The sequence below is a fragment of the Choloepus didactylus genome, chromosome 1, assembly GCF_015220235.1.
Source record: "Choloepus didactylus isolate mChoDid1 chromosome 1, mChoDid1.pri, whole genome shotgun sequence".
In the NCBI taxonomy this organism is placed as follows: domain Eukaryota; kingdom Metazoa; phylum Chordata; class Mammalia; order Pilosa; family Megalonychidae; genus Choloepus; species Choloepus didactylus.
In genome coordinates, this window is record NC_051307.1 from 241,361,273 (window position 1) to 241,373,799 (window position 12,527).

Below are 12,527 nucleotides of genomic sequence, written 5' to 3' on the forward strand. Positions count from 1 at the left end.
TCCTAACTACTCTTTCAAACTGTTCTTAATCCTGTTTCATAAATAAGGAAAGCGAGGCTCAAAAAGATGAAGCGATTGGCCCAGGATCACATACCTGGGGAAAGTGGGTGAGCTATGATTTGAATCTGGCCAGTGTGACTTTAAGGTCCAGCTTCTCAACATTTAAGCACAATATTTTCCTCCCCATTCCAGAATTTTTACACAAGCATAATTACCTTCCAAGATGGGTATTTGCAATTCTTTTCCTTGGGATGCCTCTCTTACCTTCTATTTTCAAATCAGCAAGCAGTTCCCTGGGCTCAGGCCTCATTGCCCTGAACAGAAGGGACAGGGTGATGTCCCCACCCAGAGAGGGAGGTAGGAGATGTGGTGGCCTGTTCCAGGAAACACCACTCACTGTTGTCACCTGCTCCAAAGCACTGACTGTACTTTAGCCAACTGGATGGTAATGCTGTCACATGAGCCAGTAGCTGTCAGGATGCCTGACGCTAAAAAGGACTCCTTGCATTTCTGTGTCTGTTGTTGGCAGTGGACTGATGTGAACAGGGCACTTCAAATCACTCTACTTTTGCGAGCCAGTGGGCAGGCAAGAGTTCGCTGGCCCCTAGCCAAGCTCATCGCTAGCCACAGGAGCATCAGAAATAAAAGGCATGGCTCCAATGTAAAGCCACGAAACCCTCAAGAAGACAGAACAAGTGTTGTGACTAATTATCATGCGTATGTTTGTCAGTATAGGATTAAGTGCATCCATGTAGGGAATTCAGAGAAGGGAGGTAGGTTAACGTGGGCTGTGGAGAAGCCTTCATGAAAAAAGAATTTGATAAGGGCACTGGCATACATTGATGGAATTGGGAGAAGAGGGAATAATATTCCACATAAGAGAAGCAGCCAAGTGTGTTTGATCAAGGTTTTGAAATATTGCATTCCTGAGAGGATATGTTATAAATTGAATTTTCATATTAATTCAAGAAAAGGCACGTGATAAACTTGCCACTTCTCAGGGTGTTCATGTCTTAACTGAGAAACGGTGCTAGCAATTCTATTTATGTCTTAGCTGTGTATTTACAAGACACTGTCCCAGGAACAATGAGAGAATCAAAAGTGAGATTGTGACAGTGGTTACACAGATGCCTGTATGTTAAAATTCATAGAACATCTTCTTGACCAAAAGGGGGATGTGAAAGGAAATGAAATAAGCTTCAGTGGCAGAGAGATTCCAAAAGGAGCCGAGAGGTCACTCTGGTGGGCACTCTTACGCACACTTTAGACAACCCTTTTAAGGTTCCAAAGAATTGGGGTAGCTGGTGGTGGATACCTGAAACTATCAAACTACAACCCAGAACCCATGAATCTCGAAGACAGTTGTATAAAAATGTAGCTTATGAGGGGTGACAATGGGATTGGGAAAGCCATAAGGACCACACTCCCCTTTGTCTAGTTTATGGATGGATGAGTAGAAAAATAGGGGAAGGAAACAAACAAACAAACAGACAAAGGTACCCAGTGTTCTTTTTCACTTCAATTGCTCTTTTTCACTTTAATTATTATTCTTGTTATTTTTGTGTGTGTGCTAATGAAGGTGTCAGGGATTGATTTAGGTGATGAATGTACAACTATGTAATGGTACTGTGAACAATCGAATGTATGATTTGTTTTGTATGACTGCGTGGTATGTGAATGTATCTCAATAAAATGAAGATTAAAAAAAATTCATAGAACTGTTCACGCCAACAAAGGCAATTTTACCATATGTAAACTTTTTAAAAGAATTTCTTAGAGTGAGTAAAATGGGTCCTTCCTCTTAAAGCACTTTACAGTTTAATGAGGATACTACAGGAAACTGTCCTGCAGGACGAAATATGGCCTCTGCCACAAGAGAGGGCTTAAAAAGTTTTGCTGAAGAGGTTTGTGGCCAGGATAGCACATTGCTGGCTACAGGAAATCTAAACCGTCTTCCCAGACCGATAGCCCGTGCGGGGAGGTCTTCTAGTGTGGATGGCCAAAGTAAAGGAGTGGAAGCAGGGAGGTGTGTTTGGGGAGCAGCCTGTGTTCCTGGGGTTTGGGGCAACGTGGTGCCATGATTGGATTCATGCTTCGGAAGGACATATGGAGACTGGCCTGCAGCAGAGCAGGTGGGCTCAGGGAGGTCAGCACGAAGGCTGCTGTTGGAACTCCCAGCCCACCAGAGAGGACAGTGGCCTGGCAGAGGGCAGGACAGAAAGGAGTGGATGAATGCAAGAGATATTTACAAGATAGAATCTACAGGGCCTGGTGATTTGTTGGGTTCGGGAAGTGAGCGAGAGGAGGCTGGGGTGCTTCCCAGTGTTCTTTTTCAAACGGTGTGGGATGAGTGGGGGCATGTGTGCTGTTTGCTAAAAGGGGATTCAGAACAGGAGGAAGAGCTGGGAGGGAGATGAGGGATAGGAAACAAAGCTAGAAGGTTGATTAGAACCATGCTGTGAGGGTATTGAATGCCAAGGTGAAGAGTTTGTATTGAAAACACCAGGCACAATCTCGTTGCAAATTACTGTTTGTTACTGCTCTTTTCTTTGATACATCAGATTTTGGCCAGACCCTGGGGTAGAGATGGACATCTGGGAATTGTTAGATGCTAGAATAAACATTTGACAGTGGCCCATGCCCAAACTGACAATCAGGGCTTACTGAAGCACGGAGAAAAACTTGATTTGAGCCTAAAAGCCAATGTAGGTAAATAAAAGAGAATAGCTTTTATTGAATTTTAACAATTATTTCTTCAAGTATTGAATTTAAATGGTAAGTTAAACAATAGAAGCAATCTTAATCTCCCTTGACCCCGATTTTCTCATTTTTTCATCTCAATAGGAAAAAGACCTTTGAGCTCAACATCCCCTTCCAGCTCTGAAATTCTAGTTTAATGGAATTTTTCGTCATGACTTTTAAAACACTACTTATGTGACTAAACGCCCAGAAGTGTAGCACCAGCCCTCACTGAGTCTCAAACACTTTTTTTACCCAAAGTTTTAATTTTGAAACTCCAACTTGTTAGATTTCCCAGAGTGCAAATCCCCTGACCAGTGAGTTAGTGTTTGTAAATACTGTATCCCCTGAAGCTCTGACTTTATCTTGTAAAAAAAATTTTTTTAAGCAAAAGATATAAAATTTCCATGTTAAAAGCAATGAGAGTCCTGACACTAAGAAAAACATTTATAATTAATGCAGGTAATATAATCTAAATTTAAATTTTAATGGTGAGGAAATAGATGAAAATAATTATTTAATACCCTGTGGTTTCTTGGTAGATTATTTCTGGATATTGAATCTTTATCAGATTTTATTCTCTTGCAATTCTTTGAATTGATCTTAGAATCAATTTATAGCCAACTTTTTTTTTCAAGTGCAGGGGGATAAAATGGGTACTAACTGTCTTACATTTATGCTTAAAATATTATTTGCTGTTCGTGGAAGTCAGCGAGAGTAGTTTTTAAACAATGTTAGACATTTTTTTGTTTTCAACCCAAATTATCCTCACTTTCTCCTACTCGTGTCCGCTTTCAGATAATGACACATTTTTTGGCGTTTTTAAATGGAAATAGCTTTAGCGTCACATTCCTTGAACTTGAGGCTGTACTGGTCTTGCAGTGAGTAAGGGAAGGATGAAGCCCGTCAAATATCCAAATGGCAGCCCTGTGCTTGAGACTTTCACACATAAATTCATTTCATTTTCAAAGGAATCTTGTGAGATAAGGAAACCGAGGCTCAGAGAAATTGAGTAAATGAGTCCAGAGACACAGAGCTAAAAAGTGGCAGAGCTGGGATTTGAACCTGGTTCAGTAAGACCCCAAACCCATGGGGCTCAACTCAGCGTGCTAGTCTACACAGACTGGGTGCTCCATATTAAAATTCCTTCTCCGACAATATTCTAATAGCTAGAATGTCTGAAATGCACTGTCTTCCTTTTGTTTATTCATTCAGTAAACAAGTACAGACAATACAGCTATCTCCCTCATGGGGTATTTTGAGGATGAAAAGAGATATAATCGTTATAAAGCTTTTGGCTCACAGCTTGGCAGTAAGTACTTGTTAAACAGCAGCTATTTCAGCTTTAATAGTGACTGTTGTGTCAGGCACCCTACTAGATGGGCTGGGGGAATAGGGAGGGGAAGACACTGTCCCTTCCTTCTCTGGGAGCCTCAGTGGTCCATAAACAATTAAGAAGCCCCATCGTGAAAGCAGGCTCTCAGTGCTTGTCCCACAGGCTCTGCCCTTCCGGGGTTGCCCTCTGCCTCGCCGCAGCGATCATAATGCCCTTGACAAAATGGTTATGGAAATCGTTCTGTGGATCGGGCCCTGGATTGTCAGGAACCAACAGTGGGTTTGGAAAGTGGTTTTTCCCTTTTTAAGAAGTCAGCATTAAAAAAAAGACAACAGTCAGCATTTAGTAGGAGCCCTCCCTGCGCCTCACTCTCATCTTCCTACACTCCCCACTGGGAATTAGGTACAGTCTGTTGAGTCCTGCCCTAGAGGCCAGGATCCTGCAAGCAGTGAGCATTTTCTAGCACAGGAGGCTGCCATGGTAGCATAATGGAGGGTAGGGGAGAAATAGCTGTTGTGATAGGCTACATAGGGATTTGAGATGGAGAATAACAGAGAAGAAAGCCATCGACTGTCTTCAGAAGACTTGGCCCTACCACTGATGGGTAGGGGACCTTCAGCAAAATATGACACACACACCCCAACTTGGTTGTTGAAGGGTTAATCCCAACAGATAATAGATAATGAGGTAATAGATGGAGAACATTGAAAACCTGGAAAGCACTAAGCAGAAGTTAGTCGCCGTTAGTAGTGAGTTGGAAGCCCAGCGAGACATGAAGCAACTCAAGTATGATGATGCTGGCTCTGTGTGCTACATGTCAGCCAGGGACAGGAGGAAACCAGAGTACAGCTGGGATCGGCATGGGAAAGGGGTGGTTGAGAGGTGGTGAATCATAAACTCAGAGATTATAGGCATGACCTGTGGAGAATAGGCTGACCTGGACAGGGGGGCGGGCAGGCAGAATGGCAGGGTGGTGGGCAGGAGCCCACTGCACAAAGGCCCTTTAAGGCCCTCCAGCGCAAGACAAGGCACTAAATAGCCTGTTTCTCATCTGCCAGGCCCTCTGTGAGAACTTTGCATGGCCATCCCAGGAAGCTTTGTAGGGAACTTGGTCTGCATTCAGTGATTCTAGATTCCTGCTGCTGAGAACAGGGACAACTGTCCAGTCAATCAAAGGGGTGCCTCCTGTTATTTTACTAAACTCTATGTGTGTGTCATTGATCTTCACCACCACCCCTTTGAAGTAGCTGCCATCATTATCCTCATTTTACAGAAAAGGACACTGAGGGATAAAGAGGTTAAGTGGTTTGCCCCCAGGGTTGTCAGCTACTAAGTGCTGGAGCCAGGGTCCCACTGCTCATCTATCCAGTCTCCAAACCCAAGCTCTTAACCCAGTGTTACAAGGGTATTGTGGAGGAGGAGGAGATTTTCACACCTCCCAAGTCCATTCAGCTCATTTCATCTACTCATCTTCTGTTTGGGACCACTCCTATAGGGTTAATTCAACTCTAAACCAGTAAATCTCTTTGGTGGGGTATAGGGAACTTCTGATATCCTAAGCCATGAGTCATGTTCTTTTGGAACTTCCCGCTCTTTTGTTCCTCCTCCCCTTTCTTCTAACTAAAGGTGTGTTCATAATAATTTGGTAGATGATTATGTGCTAGGACACACTGGGGAATTCCTGAATAAGCTCATGATTTATTGATCAGTCAGACAAGAGTATGATACTCAAGATGTTCATAGTTCTGCAGGCTGGCCCAGGGGTGGGGCAAGGTTGGAGACACTCCTGTGAGAAGCTGTACACAGCTGGGAGGAGCCGAGGCTGGAAGCAGTCATGCCCCAAGGCCACAGACATAATTATTCATGGAATGTAGGCTAAATTCTAGTGCTCTCTTATATCAAAATGGTGCACCCAACTTTAAAAGCTTTTACCAGGCGATTCTACAAGACTCTGAATAATCAATTTGGAGGAGCTTGGCCGAGTCGGGAGTTGGGTTGCTGGGATGTATGCAGACTGTGAACACACACTGTTTTGATTGTGTTTGAAGACTGCTTTTCACAAATTGGGATACCCCTCTGAATCTAGAATCAGATAGGTATGGGGTATAGGTCCCCAGTCTGGCACCCCCAGAAGTGAGTTCTCCAGTCACTTGCTTTTCCCTCTCAGCTTTGTTTCCCCATCTGTAAAATGGACTCATTGGTAGATGGAAGGGCTTTTCCAAGGGCCCAAAGGAATAACATGTGTAGATCACATTTGTAAAGTGCTACATAAGTGATGACAACATAATTTTGAGTCATATAGGAAATGCTTCCTTGGGTGCTGGTAACTCCCAACCCAGCTCATTCCTGAGAGCAGCCCCGGGCTGTAAGGATCAGCCCCAAATCAGGATGATTATTTTTAAAATGTTGGCCTGTCAACTAAAGTTTTTACCTTTCCATCTCTCCTCATTCCTTTGTGGGGAAAGGGTGTTCTTTGTAAATAATCTTGGTAAAATTCTTAGCCAAAGGTGATCTTTCCCTCATTCTTGGTGCCCCACCACACACAAAGCACCTCCGTCTAACCTGTCTCTCAGTCCAGCGAGAGGAACGGGGAAGATTATTTTTAATTTTTACTATATGCATGACTTGTTCCTGGAACAACCCATTCTACCTTTAGGCAGAGGTGAATTACACTGAAGTGTTTGATTTAGAGTAATGGGAAAATCTGCTCTCCCCATTCCCCAGGGAGCCTTAAACTTTGATCTGCCTTTTGGGGGTGGAGTGGGGGGTGGGGCCACTGAAACCTGATTTACGGTATTGCTCTAGTGCTGATTTCCTTTCACATACTACAAAGGAAGTGCTCTGGTGACATTGGCACTGAGCAAGCAACAAAGGTTTTAAAATGTCGGCTCTGGAAACAAAACTTCACCTTGTGATGTTAGAATCATTAAACCACACTGGATCTCTGATTACAGCCCAAACAACAGTTGCTAAATCCAGCCAACATGGAAAAACTAGAAGAGAAGGGGGGTGGGGTGGACCCTTGGCAGGGAGATGGTAAAAGGGGGCTTTGATTGGACATACAGTCTTCCGTTCCCCTCTTGTCTGGTCCTGAAGGCAACACTCCCTCGCCCCTCCCCCACTCCACCGCTTCCCTTTCTATAGCCCTGAGCTCTGTGCATGTTGACACTAGCTGTGGGAACTCTGTGATTTAAAGTTGAGTTGAAAGAACTGCTTTTATCATTTCAAGTATGCAGCCCCAGGCCAAAACAGACAAAACAATTTTTTAAAGTCTCAGTTCAAAAGCAGTTTGAAACATTCTCTGTTGTCCCCCCAACCCCCAATGTCTCCATCCAAAGGAACCCCAAATCTCCCCACTGTTCTGTGTGTCCCATCCTCTGATTATCTACCTGGCAGGCTCTCCCCTCCCTTAACCAAGCTGTAGCTCAGCAAAGCAGGGTTTGGAGCATGTAAAATGAAAGCAGGTGTTTCCCACCAACTACTGCCAGAGAAGCCTCTACCAGCACCACTGGGAAACCTGAGTTCTGAAAAATGGGATTTGGGATTTCCTTTCAAGAATGGCATATTACAGAAATAGAAACGTGCAGCTACTTCATTTTTCTCAGAAAATCGAGGTTCTAATAAAGACTGTACATGCTACTTTTAATGCTCCTAATACATGCCGTGTACCCCAAGGCCATTAGCAGATTGCCCCATCATCCGGTCATCTTCCAGGTGAGATGTTGTATCTGACAGATTGCTAAGAACATGGCCCTTTATCAAAGAGTGGATGCTTAAAGCAACAACACAGAAACAAACCTCATATATTTTGTATTTTCCCTTGCTTCTTCCAGATTTTGTGTGGAATTAAGGAGCACGATTCTGCCACCTGCTCAAATCTCACATTAGTTATTTCTTGAAAAGTAGAAACAAGAAATAGTGATTGACTATGAGTGATTGACTTCACTCATCAAAGGGTCACAGTAAACCATTTATTGATTTTTTTAAACTCCCTTGTCCTTGTCGATAGATGCTCACTTCTTTGCTGATTAGTTTATTACCTTTTATGCGGCCAGTACTAATTTCTAGTTTTAACCATTTTGAACTAAAAGACCATCAACAGATACCAAACAATTTTGTAGCATTTCTTTACTCCTGTATGAAATGGAGATCCTCCTGCTCTCACAGGAGGCTAGTGTCTATATGCTCTGACAGCTGACTGGGCCCAGTAAACTAACTGTAAAGTGCAGTGCTATAGAACTGGGATCACTGCTGCTCTGTTTCGCAAATTCAGAATCCAAGTGTGAGTTTCTGTAAGCTTGGAACGTAACTTCCACTCAAGAACTCTTGCTGTGATAGAATTTTGTACATGTTTTAAAATTGACAACTTATGAACAATGGGATAGTTAATAATGTCTCTGATTCTTTCAATTGCATTTTCAAAGTGGTTATTGTTTTTGGTGTACAGCAAGGCTATTATTTTTTTATGTTGATTATGTATCCAACACTGTTGACCTATTTCTCAGAATTTCTGTGTAAACAATCATTATCTTCTACAAATAACAGTCCTGGGCTCTTTTCCAAATCTTCTACCTCTTACTTCTTTTCCTTGCCTTATGCGTTGGCTAGAGCCACTGTGGCAATGTTGAATACAAGCACTAATAGCAAATTCCTTGAATTGTTCCTGATTTGACCGAGAAAGCTTCCAAAATTTTATCATTTATCCTGACGTTTGCTGTAGGTTTTTATTAGGTTAAAGAAGCTCCCTCTTGTTATTTTTCCCCTCTTGTTATTGATTTGCTGTTTTACTAAAACTGTAAATGAATGTTAAAAACTTTTCCTGTATCTATTGAGATGTTTATATTTTTATCCTTTTATCTAGTAGTGTGATGTATTACTAACATTTTTTTAAATGTCAAACCATCCTTGCATTCCTGAGCTAATGTCATTCCCTTCTACCTATCCCATAATAACTGTTCCCCATAGTTAATTTGCATTCCTGGGAACTCATGGGCTATCTGTGACACTGAACTATTTTTGAGGTTATTATCAGTGTGTGTGTCAGGAGTGCATGGAAGGAGCACTGGGATTTGAGGTCATAGGCATCACAGTCACAGTGTAGAAACCCACAGTTTATGCAGAAGGCAAAACAGATCAAAGTTTGAGAAATTTCTCTCTTAGAAAGACCTTTTACTGCCTGAGAAACAGTATCCTACCTTTCTGCTTTAAAATTTGCATGTTAAGAACAGATTATAGTTTACAGAGGCCGATTAACACCCTTAATCTTTATAAAAGACCCACCGGTCTGGATGTGTAAGGGCTCAGATGCCTTTCCTGTTTCAGGTGCTGCAATAGCCTATGTATGTAAAGTTTTGTTCCAAAGACGTTGTTTTTCACTTCCTTGTTTATGAATACAAACTAAGGAATTTTTGACACTTTTTTATGCAGAAATGCATCAGTGAACTGATTTGGGATACTTCTTGGCTTAAATTGTTATATCTTCCCTTCATGGTTTGTTGCTTGCAGCTCACCCATGTAGTCATTTCTACATCAGTGTGGACATTATGTTACCACCTTGTTTTTGTGACTGTGGGAATACGCGTAGAAAAGAAAATGAACAAATTAATGAAATAAGGTTCTATTTCCTTTTCTAGTTTAAAAGATTATTTCATAGTAGAAGGTTTTCTGTACTTAAATATCATTAGCCTGTGAGAATGGTGATGTCATCCAACAATTATTTGTTGATCTGCTGTATAGGACCCTCCTAAATGTGCCCAAGTATGTCTCAGAATTATAGTGAAACATAACTTAGAAAAGCAAAAGACCTTCAGAGACCTTACACTCAATCATTCATTCATTCTCACCAATATCTAGTAAATCAGATGGCTTTGTACCTCCTATGTCCCTTCAGAGACTGTGAGAAGACTGAGTAAAAAAGACTTATCTCTGATATCACAATCTAACATGAAGTCTAGTATGGGAAACAATACAAAGTGCATTATCAGGAGTTAAAAACAATGTAAGAATAAAGTTGTTACGGGACCATGGCAGTTGATTCTTTGCCTGATGTACTTAAATGATCAGTTCCTGAGACACCGGGGTTTCAAAGAGAGAAAGAGTTTTATTGCTAGGTGTGAAGCAGGAGAGCAGATGGCCTACAGGCCCAAAATCTGTCTCCCCGAACTGCAGTAATTCTGATAGTTTCATAGTATCAAAAGATGGGCAGATTTTAGGATAATGAGCACAGTGGCTCCAGATGACGTTGTTAGAAGTGATTTAATTATTGAGCATGCACAGATTGATTACATGCTTAGTTACAGAATGTAGGTAAGAAAATGGCCTTATTATGATGGGCGTGATTTTTAGTATTATAATTAGGCATAAGCGACTTGTAGGTTAACATCTAAGCTACTGAGCGTGTCGAGCGGGCCCGTTTTGGTTAGATCCAGCTTCGGTTATCAAGATAACTTTGGACTTGGAGTAGGTTAGTTCTGGGCTGACCCAAGATCCTTCATTAATAAATATTAGGAGCTGACTTTAGTGATCATAAGACTCTAAAGTTGAAAAACCAGATAAAATGGGTACAAGTGAGGGTCAGTCACAAGGTTTTTACAATCACAAGGGCACAAGATAAAGGTGATACAGTCATTATCAGAGATCAAGGCAGCTGGACTACAATTCAGAGATTTCAGTTATTTCCTTCTGTCTACTCTAATATACCAGAAAGTAAAAAGGAATATCTTTATAAGATTCAGTAATCATAATCACCCCTTAAATCCTAACTTCCTGGTTACAAAGTTGCAATTCAAGGGTACAACAGAAGAAAGTTCAACAAACCTTTGTTGGGCTCTTGTGCATCACCAGCCTAGTGGGAAAGAGAGAAGTAGGGGAAGACTTTGTGAAGGATGGATGGGAATCGCAGAGGTGGGGAGGGACCCGGGAGGGACATTTCAGGTAAGAAAAATACTGTATTGACAGTACAGTAAAAAATGGGGAATGGTACATTCAGGGGACAGTGGGAGGTATCCAGGGTAGTTGGACAAGAGAGCACGAGAATCGGGATGGAAGGTAAGACTCAAAATTAAGAGGCTGTGAGTTGTGTTCTGGGGCATCTCAAAAGCCAGCCTAGGGGAGGAAATTGTATTTGGACCCAAGGGCACTAGGAAGGCTGAAAAGATGCTGTAGTTGGCAGTGAACTTCAGATGTTGGCACTCTCTCCTTTTATCCTGCTGTTACTCACCCTCACCATGACAGAACTTCCCCATCCTCTCCTGATGACAGAGGAGGAACCGAGACACTTCTCTTTTGCATACTCCTTTTTGGTTTGAAAAAGGGAGGGGGCGTTCTTTTGCTTGGAGCAAGTTTGTCCTTGGCCCGTGGTGTGACTCCTTTCTCTCTGGGCCGACAGTTGGTGGGTTGAGGCAGGCAGGAGACCTGGATGACCCACACGGAAAGAGCTGACCCAGATGTGTCGTAACATACTTCCCACCTCAGCAGACATGACCAAACAAACTTTGTCTGCTTTGAACAATTAATGTGTTTGTCAGAGCAGCTCACAGGGAAAGCAGGGGCCTTGCAAGCAGCAGCACGCTCTCTCCATAGCAGAAGTCCCAGGGTGTGCATCTGCAGTCTTAATTCTGTGCAACCTGTTGCCGGTTGATGTGTTGAACACTATGGGATTAATTTTGTAGGAAGTGCAAGCCTTTAAATTTAAGAAGCCATAATGACTTGAGCTGCATCTTGGCACCAAAGTAGCTTCCAGACCTCCTTCCATCAGTTTTCTGTGAAACTTACATGCTGCAGTGTATAGTAATGGTTTGCTTTACTTGAAAATAGAAATGCAAGAAAAAACCCAAATTCTTTCACGCCAGAGCACAACTCAGACACTAGCATGAAACATGCCCCCTCTTCTGAGATCGCAGTTCCCCTCCCTGCCCCCACGTGGGTTGACCCAGTGACTCTCCAGTTAGCCATGATCTTTCTTTGTTTCCCTCCCAGTCTTCTTAATAATGAACAATTCTGCCACTTGTTTTACTCCTTAAAATGAAGAATGACACTCCGGATGAGTGTCTCATCACCTAGCACTGTGGAGCTAGGCAGAGCCTCATCTCCCTGGTTCCATGGAGAAGGAATCCAGGCCTGGAGAGGTTCTTACTCTGCCCAGCGCCCTCAGCTGGCAGGCTGTAGAGTCCAGACTAAAACCCAGTTGCCCTGCCTCTGGCCTGGTACTCTGGGAAAGGGGGCCATGGGTACTCCAGTGCTGGAGTCTGGAGGGGAGGGGAAGGCAGAGTGCCAGCCTGGAGCACTGCGACTCCTGCCCCGCAGCCCAAGGGGGTGGGGGTCTGGGGCCCTGGGAGAAGAAAGGCACCTTCGTCTGGCTCCATGGTTGCCACTTGTATCTGAGTCTGTTTATGACCAAGCTGGGTGCATCCTGCCTGGGGAGATCTTCCTTGCAGTGCCTGTCCCTCCTGGG

At 43.0% G+C, this 12,527-nt stretch overlaps 1 protein-coding gene across 13 annotated transcripts in view; it reads left to right on the top strand.

Annotated features, from left to right (window-relative positions):
* ATG7 (autophagy related 7) overlaps positions 1-12,527 on the top strand; it is a 265,995-nt gene that overhangs the window by 225,667 nt on the left and 27,801 nt on the right. The gene's annotated exons all lie outside the window — the stretch shown is intronic.